Consider the following 16826-nt stretch of genomic DNA (forward strand, 5'->3'; position numbering starts at 1 on the left):
AACAGAGGATAATTGCTTACACGATGCAGTGGTATCATGTTAGGGTTCTCTACACCTCTTAGTGAGCCAGCCCCACCCTCATTATAGTGGTACCATTTGTCCATAGGGCCCCGGGAAGATGATGGCGGTCTAAGTAGATTGTCAGACTCAGCAGCAGGTGGGTCTTTAGGCAACATAGGACTGGCTGTTGGCCTTAGATGCCTCTAGCACAAATTAAGCACCTCCCTGTAGAGCGAACTGCTTATTAATTCATTGCTTTACTTGAGATGCAGGTTTTTCCCCTTTAATGCATCTTCTCCTACGAGCCAGTTGTGGAGAAGACAAACCAAAATCAACAACCCTAGATTGAATAAGTGGAGTGGGGGGAAGCATGTGTGCTAGACTCAGTGCTGGAAGTGGGAACAGGGATGACCACCCTTTATTTTATTGTATTGTTTTTTTATTATGTGCCTAATAGCATACCTGAGTTTGGTTTCTAAGAGTGGATCTGAAATTCGAACCTCTGTTGCTTTGCGAGGTCTTGCTTCCAAGAACAGTGCGTTGCCTCTGTGCATCCTCCTAGAAGGCTTAGTTGTCAGGCGACAAAGAGCTGTATCCTGGATCTCTGAGTTGTCAGTAACTTTCTGGCTCACTGGAGCTCCAGCTGCAGATCGCGACTTTGGCAAGGGATTAGAATGACAATCCTCCGAGGAGAGGCTCATGTTAAACCAAGCCGCATCATTAGTATTAGTAAGAATAATGGGCACCACTCTGGCTAAAATAGTTTTAAGCTCCAACTGTTGCCTAGCCATGTTGGGGCATAAACCAAAGATTGCATCAACTGTAGCTGCCACTACATTTAGAATGGGGGTAGACATTCCCTTTTTGAGGAAAGAAACCCCTTTAAGGTCCAGCAAGATGGAAAGATTAGTGCAAATGATGATATTGCAGTCTTTCGGAGAGATTGGATTTATAGTAGATGCAGGGCCCTAAGAACTTCCTCTGAAGATCAAGGCAGAGCTTCAGCAATGAATTGTTATCAAAAGCGGGATAAAGGGTGAGAGCTTCAGGAAGGAGAGACACGCTGGACGGTCAGGCCAAAGAAAGGGCCCCTGCAGCTGCTGCTGAAGTGGTAACCATAGGAAAAAAACTGTGCTTTTGGGCTGCTTGCCAAAAGGTACCTCAGCTTTGCCCTTATCTCCCTTCTTTAAGGATGGGCCAGGGCTATTAGAGAGGGGAGAGAACAACGCAGGGATCCAAACTCTTTTATTGGGGTGTAAAATTTTACTGCACAAAGCATACGTTCGAGCCTATGCGTATTTAATAACAGGTAAACAGTAGTCTTCGAGAGAAGCAGAAAGAAGGAAAAGAAAAACACTGATGTGTCAGCACGTCACTCACCGCCGTTATGATTTCAGTCCTGCCACAAAATAAATGTAAAGGAAACTCTCACTTGGGGTAAGCTTCCACTCATTCCACAGACTGCAGCATACTATCTGCAATGCTCTCGCCACCGGTGCCCCACACTGAGCCTGGTGATGTAAGGAGAAACTGTGCACCAGTGAAATGGTTTCCCTCAATGACACAGGGCAGTAAAAATGTGGTCCTTTGCATGAAATTCAGCAAGAAAGGAAGAAGACATTTGTGACGCATTCTCCATCAGCGTACTAAAATTGTAAGTGAAAAGTTCTTATTTATTGACTATACACTATATTTGAAAGCTAACTTTACATTAAAACTGAAACACATATTTTGAATTTTTACAGCTACAGCCTTAATGTATCAATGATAAACCTAATATGAAATACAATGTTAAAAATAGAAACACTTATCAACACGCGCCAGCATCTGCTTGATTAAAATCATACGCACTGAACAAACATATCTTTTACTCGATAATCCCTTTTCGATACACTGAAAAGCATGCTCTAACATTTCCTTTGTAGTTATGAAACAGCTAACAATGTTAAATTAACTTACTCAAGAAAAACCTAAGTATTTAGATACTGTATTCATCAAATGTATAAATGAAACATGCCTTGCGTGGGAACATGATGGTCGTTGAGAAAACGATGGCTAGGCAGCTCGACCAAAATCTTTCATGTCAACAGCACGTTGAGCATATTAAAAAATCAGATGCAGAATTATGAGTTCTGGCCTTTATTTTTTTTTAAATTATTTCCCAATTGAATTTGTTTATGATGCATTTTTTTCCTACCGAAACATACCCAAGGCTAAAACACCTATCTTTTGTAAATAATAATAAAATGTCTTACCCTCACCAACAATACTGAACAAGAATTGTGCATCATTTTTTGGAAAGAAATAAATACATATCACTGGGGACCCAAAAAAATCCAATGACAGTATGGATTCTGGAACCAACAATAAAACAATCACACTGTGCCAATGACTTACCATCCCCTCTCTTTGCTCCTCTCCAGCAAACCCCTCACATACCTCACATGATGAAATGGCCCAGTTCTCACCACACACAAAGACAACTCATAAATCCACTATAAGAATTAACTTCTGCAAACAAACATCCCAGTCACTGGACACTGCCCTTTCAGACACAATAACCCCAGTGTGCACAATCCAAACACACTTAGAAAGCTGACTCACACAGACACCAGTTTCCCCTGGTTATACAAGCACCAACAGAAAAGCACAACCTCTACCCTATTCCCTCTTCCCTCACTAACATACTCAACCCACCTTCTTACAGAACCATGTGAATGCCTGGAGACCATGCTAATGGTAACCGTGTGTGGGATAAGTCAACTAAACATAACACTTATGACTTTTCTAACTAGAAAATAGAACATATGAGATAGTGCACCATTATCCAGGGATAAAAAAAGTGAATTACCAATCTGCTGCATACCACAGTTTTCAAACACCAGTGACAAAATCCAACAAAGCTACTTGTTACATTATGTGAGAAGGAACAAAAACTGTTCTTCTCTAACCAACTTGTTAATATCTCCTTTTATTACTGTTATTCGCACAAAAGAAACACAGGCTTCTCCTTCAATTGAATCCCGATACAACGATGTTGTAGGACTGCTCTAAATATAATAAAGAGATGGAAGAACCAAACTCAAATGTTCATCTTCACAGGATCCAGATGCCTTCAGAATATGCAGTTTGTTAGACAATTGTAGCCACAAGATTTTGTTAAGAAGAATAGTCGTACCTTATTTCTTTTCCTTAGCTGAGAATATATCATGTTGCACATCCATTACTTAATGTTTCTCTGATTCATTCAAACTACCAGTTTACATGTAAGTCAGACTCTCTGTTTTTTTATTAGGTGGTGCTACCCATTCACATCACAAACAAAAGTAAGTAAAGGGACCCACGCATGAAATGCAATGATAGTTATTCATTACATATACTTGAATGTTTAAAAATATTTGCAACCTACCCCAGTAAACCCATTTCCATTATTAGGCAAAAACGATAAATATCCTCACAGAACTATCTTTAGTGCTGGGAAAATCCTGGTGGCTAATACCACTGCTTTTAACCAAATATATGAACATTATTTTCATGGATGCAGTACATGTGCAAAAAGGAGTTAAAACACGGTGCCGGTGAGCGGCCATTTTGGACATTCACTACCAAAACCACAATGAAAGTCTATGTTTCTGTTAACTCAGAAGACAGACATGAATTCTGCAAGAGTTGCATGTTTTACATTATGAACAGATGAGCTCACTATGAAGGATAGTTGTAGTATTGTTAACTCAAGGAGGAGTCAAGAAGGGAGTCAGAGATGTGCAGGTGCATTGACAAAGGGTGCTGGGAGCGAGCGCGCATAAGACAAACTGGGGTTTTCCTCTATTGACCAGGTTTTTCCAACCTTTGCCATCCATGCTTGCTGTCTGTCCTTCGGCCGGGGACAGTTGGTAACCTAAGAGCACCAAGGATTGTTTCCCCTTATAAGAGGAGAGGTATCCTGATGGTAGGTCAGAATTGGAACCCTGGGTGATGAAGTCTCGCTGAGAGGAAGGATGCTCCGCTTCAGGCACCGTTAGCATGTGTGATCTCTGTGCCTACCTGCCTTGGGACTGGGTAGTGTTGTCGTGTCTGAGATGAGATTTTCTCCTGCAGCTGCACTAACAGTAATGCATAGTATCATATAATTGTGTGTGTTTGTGTGTGTGTGTGTGTTTGTGTGTTTATGTATTATATGTATTACAAAGTATTCTCATCTCACTATTCAGCTGAAGTGTGAATAAACAGCCTGTAAAGAGCCTATTATATTCTAACCGTGAGTCTAAGTGTGTCTTATTGCTTCCCTGAGGCCAAGAACCTTTGGTCTGTGTAGTCTGATAAGTGGTCTTGGTGTTACTGCACATGATGGAAAAGCAAAACAATGGTACTAAACATGATTCATGACATTACATTCTAATACAGTTTATCTTTTTTAATTCAAGTCCAAAAAATGATTATTGAAAGCACAGAATAATTAACACAATGAATTGTTGATGAAAGGATCCTTCATCTGGGATGCACCTTGAAATAAATTTACGGAAAACTTGAATCACTATGTTGAGAAACATACCCCTATGAATATATAAAATCATGCAGATGGTGTGCAGAATGTTTAGAATATAAATATGTTTTAAATGGTCCTTGGCGGAGCTTAAAAAACATCTAAAGCCACACTATAAAACATAAACACAAAAAGAATCAATACATCCCAAAGTAGTACAGAATAAAAGATACACAAAAAGGGTTGGGGAATAAATGTATGTTAAGACTCATTCTTTAAAATCTTGTCATTAATTAAGGAAAGCTTAAAGACTTTCAGACTGCATGTGGCTGTCTCAATGTCGCTGGACACTAGATAAAAGCTTTTGAAGGTTATGGTTACTTCCTTTTTCTAAAATTAAAAGTTAGCCAACTTTTGTTTATTTAACTATTATTCATGTGTATGTAGCAGGAACAAGGCAACATAATAAAATACAACAATGACAGTTAAAAATTTACGAACAAACCAGAATTAAGTAGTCACCTTAAAAGAAAATCCCATTAACAAGAAAATACATTAGAATACAAATCAGACCACTCTATTAAAAGTAGGAGAAATAATAGGGAATTATCCCAAAATAATCCAGAAATAAGGCAAAAAATATAGTCCACAAAAATGGCGTGTGTTACAAAAATTAAAAACGAACAATACAAACAATAGTGGCCTATTAATTCATCTCCATGGGGATTGTCAAGTATATAGGGAATTCATAGGCATGTATTGCAATAATCTCACATAATCATTCAAGACAATTAACGATCTGTACAATTTTGGTATAAAATATCACCATAAAATACATTAAGTTTATGTTGTTGCCACTCATAAATAGTGTCCAGAGGCTTTCGATTTCATCAGGGTTAAAATTATTATTGTATGATTTCATATGTCTATATCGAAGTGCACATAGGCTTTCACATACAATTAATAGATGATGAAGCGACTCAATTACATTCATGCCACACAAGCAAAAATAACGACGATCACGTGGGATACACATGTATGCGTCTTTAGTTTCAAGTGCTACAGAGATATTAAACTTCAATAAAATATATTGCCTCACTATTCGTGGGCTAGGATAAGCATTAATGTAACTAAAAGGTAGGCTACGCAATACGTGTTCATTACAAGAGACCCCACTATTGATTTTTGTTGAGAGATCAGTTATGTGCTTTTCATGGCTAACCTCTTTTAGGGCTTTTTTAAAAATTGCCTTCACAGAGTGAACACTCATTTGAGCATCTAGGGACAGTTGACAAGCCCACATGTTATGATTTTTTTTCAATTCACCCATTACTCCAAACAGAGTACGGTTAACCTGATGCAAATAAGCAGACACATAGGCTCTAGTGATGGTTTCGGTCCGTAGACATAGCAGCTTCTCAAAATGTAGTACACAGTGATTAACAAACACATGTGAGATACCTGTCATATTAAATTCAAGATATAGGTATTCTATGCTTACACATTGTGGTAAACGGAACAATTTTCGAAGTAAGGAGGCTTCTAGTTGCTCAATCAATTTGATATATTTATGTGCCCATATGATAATCGCGTACAATATTATTGATCTTATCTTAGCGGTGTAGATGATCAATATCACAGAGACCGAATAGCCGCTGTTCTTGCCAATGTATATGCTTAAAGCATTAGTGGCTGTTTGAAATCGGGCTTGGAGAGCGGTCCATTGAACAAACCATGTCATACGATCATCAATGATGATCCCTAAATATTTGTAGGACTTGACTTGTTCTAGGGATATACCATTCAGAGACCACATATATTTTTTTCGGGCAACGTTTTTTTGTGAATACCATCACCTTGCTTTTGTCAATATTAATCACTAGACCATTAAGTGTACAGTAACTACTTAGGGCATCCAGCATTAACTGAAGACCCACCGGTGTGTAGTCAAGTAGAATGAGGTTGTCAGCATATGCTAACCACCCCAGTATCACCTCAGAAATTTTTACATGATTTGCAGCAGCAATTTCGAACACTCCAGCCATATCTGCCAAATACAAGTTAAATAAAATCGCGGCAACCATACACCCTTGTTTGACCCCACTGGATGTCTGCATGGGCACTGACAATTTGCCAGCAGTATTCAGACAAATTTGTACAGTGGTGTCTGAGTGCAGCAGCATCAACATCTTTAAAAGGCCAGGGGGAATGCCCCAGTTAGTCAGCTTTTGCCATAACCTATTTCTCTGCACGGTGTGAAATGCCGCAGAGAAATCGATATATGCACAATACACATCCAAATTACGCCTAGTCCAAGAGTGTTCAATAGCAGTGGATAATAACAACAGCCCATGTGTAGTACTCAAATTTGTACGAAATCCGATTTGGTTAGGGGGTAGTATTAGTTTCTCAGATATCCACAAATGTAATTCCTGCAAAAGGACTTTGGTGAAAATTTTAGATGACGTGTCAAACATTGCTAGCATCCTGAAATTTCTTGGGCAATCCCATGCTCCTTTTTTGTGAACGGTTAATATATGGCTAGTTTGCCATGATGGTGGTATTACTCCCATTATTCCAATATATGTGAATAATTTGTGCAGAGCGGCAGCCCACAATTCCAGACTTTGTTTGATTAAGACATTGCACACACCATCAGGTCCTGCTGCTCTAGTGTTCTTCAAATTAGAGATAATCCCCATAATATCCATTATTGATACCTTGCAAGCCCAAGGGGCAGTCGGAATTGGAAGGATGGAATCAGAGGAAACAGCACAGCCTAGTGTTTGACCAATATGGGATTGCCATTGTAATTCAGAGATGCAATTAATGGTTAAAGGGCGCGGTTTGGCCTGACGGAGCAGTTGCCATATGCCAACAGAATCATTAGAGGTGGCTTTTTCAGCAATCTGCTGCCATAGTTTAGCGCTGCTTAACACCTTATAAGCGGTTAACCATTTTTGATAACTCTTTTTTACAGTATTTATTTGAGAAGAAACACCCTCCGATCTATGGCTGGGTGTGTTCTCATTCAATATGAGTTTAATGTCATTTCTCATTTTTGACTTTGCTTTGCTGATCATGGGATCAAAACCAACTTGACACCTAAATGGCATATTGGATAGTTCGCTCCTTCCAATTGGTCTACGCTTCACAGTAACCTCAGATGCAATTGTTGACATAATATTAGTAAAGGATGGCAGCAAGTTGGCAGAGATGTTCACACCATCTTGTTGACTATGTATAAAGCCCGGGAGCAATTTAACTGCCACTTTATTGGCTTTATCAATATTACGCGGGTGCCAGGAAATACGATTTCCACCCTCGTTCAAAAAAAGCTGCCCGTTTTCGTCGTGTTCAATAATGGGGTTCCCCAAGGTAGATAGCTTCAGAAGCCAACACAAGGGAACTAACAACTATGGCCATATCCTTGATATAAACAAGGCCACAGTTGTTGGAAAGGGCATAGTCAATGGTGGAAGCGGAGCGACCATCCACTCTTGTAAATGCCATATGGCTATCGCTAGGAGTAATGCCATTGAGTTTCACAATTCCATACGCAGCTAACATAGTGTGCCATTTTGAGCCCTGACGATTGACCTTCTGAGAAATTGCAGCAGAGGACAAAAAATTACAGTTGACACCAACACTCATTGGGAGATGCCCGATTGACCCATTAAAATCACCAACAATCCATACTGGCAATACATCATTATATTTTAACAATAATGCGTTAACAGTCCTTATATTAGCAGCTGTCATTACCATATTCGGAGGATCATAGACATTTATTAGTATTATATCAAGTGTAGATATAGATATGCGTGTGGCTAAGATGTACTCAGTGGAGAGGTCAAGTTTAACAACTTGCCAAGGGGGCAGCACCGACACTAGGAGACCACCCTTTGGGTGTCCCAAAGGGCCTTTACAGGCTCTCTGGTGCACGGTACTACGAGCATCAAGTTGCACTTCAGCCAACAACCAGTTTTCTTGTAAAGCAACCACACCAAAAATGTCTATCACACTCGCTAGACCATCATTTTCAAACAAGTGGGTATGCCCTCTAGTTTTCCAAGAGTAGAGAATATCCACATTGGTACATCACTGCCGATTAGCGTTAAAGTGAGGCTTGAACACCACAGGTAGCCATTGCCAGTAACCTTCAAGGGGTTGACTAGGCAGAGGTTCAGTGGACGATATAGTGGGTTCAGGTGATGGACAACATTGGTCAACAGCCAGTCCTTCAGTGCTATCTGCCAGCAAATTGGAGGGGTCAGGGATAGGTGCATTTTCTGCTGGGTGGTGTTTTTTTTTTACCTGATTTAGTGATTTTGAGGATTTTTAAGTAACAAATTTGAGTGAGGGGATTTCTACACAATAAATATTATAGCCTAAACGTAAAAACTCCTCTTCAGAACTTAAAACATAATTTAGAAAGGCTTTTGTTTCAAACCAGATGTTACTTATGTACTGATTCTTGGCAACAACTTGATCGACAATGCGTATGTCGCTAGATCTAATAGCTCGGAGTGGGACAATGGATTTGAATATACATAGTACTGCTGCATGATTCAACATTGTGGGAGTCAAATCTTGATGAATTTTCACCAAATGGAGTGCGGGTACCACTTCTATTGAATCATTTGGCTTAAGAGATTCATCTGATTTACTCTTGGAGTGTGCCCAAACATTTGGAAGAGTCAATTGGGTGTTCGTGTCTTTGAGAGCGCGAGTGACTTGTTTAGCCGAATTAGTGTGAACTTTTTCCTTTAGTGTTTTAGTCGACTTCTTTAAGATTTTTGGGGAAGTCGGCTTATCAGAGATAATTATTACCGAGTGAGATGCTAAATCGGCTGGCACCAGTGTTTCATCAGATGATGGATTCACTATAACCGCCTTGGCATACAAAACATCAGCAGCTAGGCTAACTCAAAACTACTGTGGGAAGCTAGCCCAGCCGATTCTTTATGATTTTGTTTTCTTTTATGTATTATTTTGGTGCGATACATAAATGCATGATGCACTATCGGAGGAAGGCGGGTTTTCCCTCTTTTCTTAAGTTTTTTTGAGGTTTGATGTGGAGCAATACGTACTCTTTCTGGGGGATCACTAGTGGGAGAGTTCAACTGGGTATGACAACAGCCGCGCATATTTTTATGGATGATCAATGACTGGATATTGATTTTCTTTTCCAAGTTTTCACACTTGGATATCAATACAGTCAATAGATTCTCCATTGCGTAGAACATATCATCAGAGCTCATGCTGATGTTGTTCGACCTTTTCGGCTCAGTAAGAGTGTTCATATCATCAGGTTGCGACATGGGAAAGTGAAATGCAGAGTTATTGTTGGTATCAAGTGGATAGGTAGGAATAAATGGTGCTTGTTCTGGGCGTTCCATCTTTACAGGGCTTAAGTTAGTTACAGGGGAATTACCCTGATACTCATAGCCCTTAGTGATAGCTGGTTTGGACGGTGGTGTGAAGTACATAGGTGTGGATACAGCCTCCATCAGGGATAGATCAGGGTCAATCCCTAAATATTCTACCTCCAGTTCATCAATTGAAGAGATGGCTAAATCAATACTATGTTTTACTGCTAACTCAGATGCCATGCTATCAAGGATTAGAGCAGTAGTCATAGGTGGTGCATTGTTTGGAACCACATTACTATTGGGACAAGATTCTAATGTGTCTTTATTTTAGCCCTTAACATTGTGGGTAGTTCCGATAGTACATGGTGCTATTAGAGGAATGGAATCACTGACAATGTCAGTAGAGACACAGCAAACAACATTGTTCCGGTTGGTAGGAATGATAGGGATAGAGGGAATTGGGACAGAGATAGGAGCAGGAGAGCTTAGCATGTCACTTAAGAGTTTGGTGCTAACACATCCCAGATCCAAAGTCAATTCCGAGAAAAGAGTATCTTTTGCAGATTTTATAGATAGTGTATCTATTGGTTCAGCATTCTTTTTGCCGTAGTAAGCAGTAATGTGTTTTGACAAGGGTAACAATTTCTTGGGATTTGATATTATTTTGGGTATACAGATTCTTCGATTTCTAAGATTTTTATGGATCGCCAACTCGCGTTTATAATCGTCATCCTCCATCACTATGGCCCGGTCACAAGAACAGATCAGACACCCAGACAAACTCCACAACCAACGTCACTATATATTAACCAATATAATTAGCGGTTTAATTTCTTTTGAGAATTAAAATACCACCCCTCAAACATGACATAATGCTTGGACAGCACAAAACACATTGTTTTGATTGCTTGGCATCTTTCAAGTTGCAATTCATAAGAAGGTTTTATTCTAATTCGACAATAACTTTTCAGGGAGCCCATACTGTAGCATCCCACCAAGACAATACAATCATGCAGTAAGCAGAAATCGATGAGCTCCAAACTTTGCTACAACCCATGAAATACCACAATCTCTTTTCCCAAATAGCCATGTTTTCCTCCATCCCTCACACCTACTCATTCTGGAACTTCCATCTCGATAAACGTTGCAACTTCTGGAACATAACCTTTTGGTTATCTTCTCACAATGAACTGCCACATTAAAAAATGTGACTTCCGCCCTGCTGGAAATTCATTTCTCCTATTTATTGATTTTAACCAAGGTCCTTTTTCACTGGGCCAAGTGCCTTAAATTAACTTTCAGTGGTGGCACTGTGCTCACATCCTCATTCTGCATTTGGCAATGCTACTGCCTGGGCCTTCTCACATATCACACTGTGTTTTTCACAACCATTATGTATTCCTTTTGTTTTTATCTGGTAAGTCACCTGCTGTCTTGAGTCTAATTTAAGGCACCTAAGAACAGCTTTCCTTGCAACAATGAACTGGCAGTTATTCAGCACCTCTCTCATCCCCGACCTTGGCCTTTTGAAGCTTTCTGTCAAATAACAAGTGTATTATCCAGCAAATTAAGCAACATAACCATGGCTCAAACATGTGGCCTAGCTCAATATAATAACCAAAGCTATAACTGCATGAAAGGTTTTGTCATAACATGGCAGGCCTTTTGGCCATTATGACAAAAAATACCCACACTAATGAAATAGAATCTATATAATAGGAGTAATCGTCCAACTATATAACATTATCTTACCATATAAGTGTTTTTAAAAATAAAAATGCTTTGAAGTGTGATAAAATAGAATGCTTTGCTACACAACGCTTTACTGTGAAGCAAATAACCTAAAACTCCATAGAGTGTGGCAAAACTTCTTCTCTTCCAAATATAATCTCACCCTACCAAGACCATGTGACGGCGGTGTCATCACTTGGGCCTAACACCTTTGCTAAAACAGATTTCTCAACGTATATGGCCACACATGTTTGGGACGTTGCACTTGCATTTGTACACTACATAAACAAGGTGCTTCCTAAATTTAAGAATATACAGTCTCATTTGTAAATTAGAAGCTAAACTATTCCAATGAAATAGAGCTGAAAAATAAAATAACTTTTTGTAATGGGGTGCAGCGAAACATGCTAAAATCAAGTTACAATGACCAACGACTCTGGAGAACTCTTGAGCCACCAGAAATCTTCCATGTGTTAGCCAAGTACAAAAGAGCATTACAATGAATTGCCTTATATGTAATACAAAGTAATTTGAATAAAATACGAGCTTGTTAAGGAAGCCAGTGTAGAGAAGTTGATATAAAAGTGATGTTGTGTTGTGCTATATGGCATTTGAATAATGCATAATTCCACACATGTGATCCAACTTCCTGCCACCAGGCACCAACTAGGCTGTAGCATGAATTATTGCTTTTAGCGCTGCTAAGATACATCGATGAAGACCAATAAAAAGTGAATTTCAAAAATCAATCAATCTCCATTTATATAAAGCAGAAAACCTGTCAGTTTGTTCCTTATACAATTCCACATTTTTCCAGAAATCTGCACGACATTTTGCATAGTTTCCTGTTAGGACCCTTCGGACATTACTGGCTACATGACATTTGGACACCACTTTCCCCTGGATTTCAGCCCCTTCACACAAGAGAAGGTTGCCTGAAAGCAGCAAAATATCAATATGGCCGTAAAAGAACCGGACAAAGCACATTTCAAGCGTCTCAACATGAGAAACACCACTCCCAAGTCCCTAGAATGCACCGTTTCTGAGATATTTGTACCACAATGCACTGCACCACACCAGGATGAGGTGACAGGTGGGGATAGCACACATGTGCCCAGTATGCTGCAGAACTCCAACTTTCGCCTCCCTCCACGTCTGGTCCGCGGTATGTCAGCCAGACACACGCACCCATTCTCAGTGCAGTTTACTTAAGAGTTCAAAGCACATCATATGATAATCGAATCAGAACAGCGACCTATAGGGTCATTGATTGTCAACAATTGATGAGTGTTATCATGGCTGTCTACAGAACCTGTGCCGAGTATGGGTACTTTTTGCTAGTTCTTGATAAAACCAATGATTGTACTAAAATTACCATCAGTTAAAATGGGTTCACAAATTGTGAGGCTAAAAGGTTAAAGTTTGCTTATTTCACAATTATATCCAAATACGGAATAAAAGATAGCCTAGTATCAAGTACAAGTAAAGAAAAATAAGATATTTACCAGTAGAAGAAATCTCAGAAGAAGCTCCCAAAATATTTGAATCGACAACCCATTCTTAGCCATCATAGGAGTGCTGAGTATGAGAGAATAATACAAATTTGGTTTGACTAGAATTCAGTATGAAGAAGAAAAATAAATGTGAGGTCATCAAGCTTCTAATTCGTGAAGGCCATCCTATAGCTGCCGCACACCATTCGTTAGTGTTGCATTCACTACAACAATGTACTAGATAGGTTTGATATGAAAGTATAGCAATACATAAATATTTTTGAGTGTGATTGTTGATGTTTTAAAGACCGATGTTGACTCACCGGAGTGGCAGCAAGATGAGTCTCTCGTTGATAATGTTAACAAAATCATAGTAAAGACTGCAGAACAATAATAGCTTCTGTGTAAATGACATTGTGACACACTGATGTCACCGCATGTGCAATAATATCATTACTTTGCTCAGTAAATATGGTAAGTAGGGAGAGTCTTCTTTGCAATCTTCAGTGGGCCATTTTAACATTCCCATGGTTTTCGAGGCTACAAACAAGCCTCTAGCAATGTCCAAAGGAGAAAGAATCCCAGGTAAGGAAAATGATGGCCTGATTGGCTGCATTGAAGTTGGGGATGTATTTAAAATGTACTCAACCTAGAGAGTTGACAGCATTTGGAGGGTGGCTAACAGGACAGGACATTACTGCAGAACAATATTTCAATACTTATGCCAGAATGCAATGCTTACTAAGAATCGTCCTTCGAACCACAATACCTCAAACCAGATGGTTGTCACCAGATCAAAAAATTGGATGCAGAGACTCTCCAGGGAAAGTATGTTTCAACAAATCTGTCACATGTATGGGAGATTCTAAGAGGTAGATTTAAGATGCGTGTGTGCATTCTGCCAGGTTAGAACTTAGGAGGGTTGTTTGGGCCCAAGTAAGCATGCCCTATGGCCAGGCTTGTGGGTGTGTGCTGTTGGTGGATTAGGATAGAGTGCTAGTGCTGGAGATTCAATGTGTGCATAGCTAGATACAATGAGGACATAGCAATAAATGCTGAGACCTCTAGATTTGAAAAAACAGCGATGGGTGCACACTACTATTGGCATATATTCTGGGGGTTTAGTCTTACAAAAACAGAATGCTGGTATTAACAACTTTAAGGTTCAGGGAGGAACTAAGGTCTTGGCACAAAACCCTGTTGTATAAACGAAAGAAGAAAAGAACCTGAGGTTGGGGTCCTCCCATCCCCTGCACACTCTTAAATATCGCCAGAGAGGCGGTTAGTAGATTAACATAGGTAATAATAATCCAACTTGTGATTCAAAATGAAAATGCTTCATCAAATATTATGCATCAAAAGGTGGTTTTAAAAGCAAACATGGATGATTTAATCATAAACAAATGTAGAAGCAAACAAAATACATACATTTTGTCCAATATTGAACGCCGACACATTTTGAGGTGGTCCCTCTTCTTCAAGGGCCTAATGAGACTGATGTTGAATAACATACATACAAAGAAAAGAAATAGAATAGATACTGTTACAAGTCCAAGCACTGAAGCTAATAGGTCACTTAGGGCCTCATCATGAGTTGGGCGGTAACGCCAGCGCTAATAGCGCTGACGTTAACAGCCCTATCGCCAAACCCACCGGCACTATTAGCACTGGATCACAGGTTTGGCAGAACAGGAAATCCCCACTCCCCATTGAGCCCATTCGGGAATTCCCCATTCCCCATTGGGCTCAATGGGGAAATTTCGCACTTTTATCGCTGGCGGATTTCCCACCGACGGTAAATGTGCCAAAAATCGGCAAATTCTCAGTGGATTTCCCCCCAGCTCAGAGCTGGGGGGAAATCAGCCGAAGCCGTGATTTGGCAGACCCTTAAATCTGGCGGTAACAGTGCTACCACTGGATATAAGGGCTACCGCCAAACTTGTGATGAGGCCCTTAGTCTTGCAAATCAAACAATACTGAAGAAAAAATCATAAATGCACAATCAAGGTTATTAAGACATGACACCAACGAACAGTCCCAAAATAATGAGTTAGACATTGTTCATTGTACATAGCTGCATATATGTAAGGGTAATATAAAGACAGCCACCTTGCTCAGGTTATCTTCCCATTTCATCTATAGTTTTCAATTTCTGTTCTCTCTCTCCCATATCGGCATTCTCTCTATTTTACAGTTATTTTTTTTCTTTCGTCATACACTGTGATTATGGAATTATGTTATAATGCAACGTATCTGAGATATGCCTCATAGTGGTGCATTCCTGATGTTTTCTGAATTTATACAAATCCATCTTTTTTCTTCTTCTATGAAATGAATAAGTACCAGCTCAAGAACAACAGAAAGCCGGGTTTGAATACCACAAAAATAGTTGACTGTTTAAGCTGCCTCATTTAGAAATAGTCCACTATGCAGTGTAGATGGTGCATCATTTCTGTCAGGTTGCTCTCCCTCCCCCGTTTTCTACCCACATCGGTATGTGGGTGGACCGCCGTTGCGGTCCTCTTCCTGAGTGAAGGAAGTGACGTTCGGCTAGGGAGGGGGCGAAGGGTTTCCGGCAGTCCTTCCGTGTACAAGAATAGACCAAGTTGTAATGTGCCCTGGCTCCCGGGTCCTATGTCCTCTTGACGGTTTGAGGGGCCAAGCAAAACCTCACACTTGGCGATGAGGGGTGTTTGACACCCTCCCATGCTGACACGAGGACCGTGGTCGAGCGGCTTTGGCGTGTCGGCACGCATCGACCCCCAGTGATACAAAGTGAGCACACGAGGCTCGCGGTGGAGCGGCTTGGCGTGTTGGCGCACCTCCACCCAACAGACAAAGGTGAGAAGCCCAGCCCTGCCCCGGAGCACTGAAGGCGGAAGCCCTGCCCTTAAACGCGGCCCGCATGCCAACAGGCTCCAAAGAGGCTCTTGAAGGCCATAACGCACGCACACGCATCACACCGGCCGCAGAGGCGGCCACTGCCCCTCCCACCACAGGCACCGCAGGATCAAGGAGGCAGCAAGGCACAGAACACGAGGGTCCACAGGCAATGTGTAACAACCGTGCCCACCAGGTAAGAAACACCCAGACACAAGCTGCTAAAGTGTCATACACATAAAACCCCAAGAAGGGTAATGACAACAGTATATCCAAGTAAAACAACCCCAGGAGAAACACAGGACCACACTAGAGATTCCTGAGCCACGTAATAGAGGCTCACCAACGCAGCGCCATGTCCAATTCATCCAGCCCTGTGGCATCCCCGTCCAGTGGTGCAGGAACCGCGGCAGACGACACACAACAAGCACAAGGCGCAGGTAGCTCCTCACAGAACATGCCCATGCCAGGCCCACTTGACCTCAGAGATACGTCAAATCTAGGACCCAGGTAGGTCACATGGTTACGTGATTTCAAGTTTTATGCTGGAGCTATAGGCCTCACGGATGACGCAAGACTCAAAAACACGTTATTCATGGCTGTTGGCCCAGCAGTTAGAGACATTGCAGGTGAACTGCTAAATGTGGACACAGTGACAAATGGGGAACTTCATGGCAAACTATCGGTTTACTTTGCCCCCCACACAAACATTGACTACGAGCATCACATATTCCACACTACTAGACAAGAAAAAGGGGTGTCCATGGGCAACTTTGTGATGCACCTCCGCATCAAACTGAAATACTGCGAATTTCACAAAAGCTCCAATGAAGAGACGCTAAGGTCTCAAGTTATGGCTGGCTG

This window comes from Ambystoma mexicanum, chromosome 5p (genome assembly GCF_040938575.1).
Source record: "Ambystoma mexicanum isolate Mex_15411 chromosome 5p, UKY_AmexF1_1, whole genome shotgun sequence".
Classification (NCBI taxonomy): Eukaryota; Metazoa; Chordata; class Amphibia; order Caudata; family Ambystomatidae; genus Ambystoma; species Ambystoma mexicanum.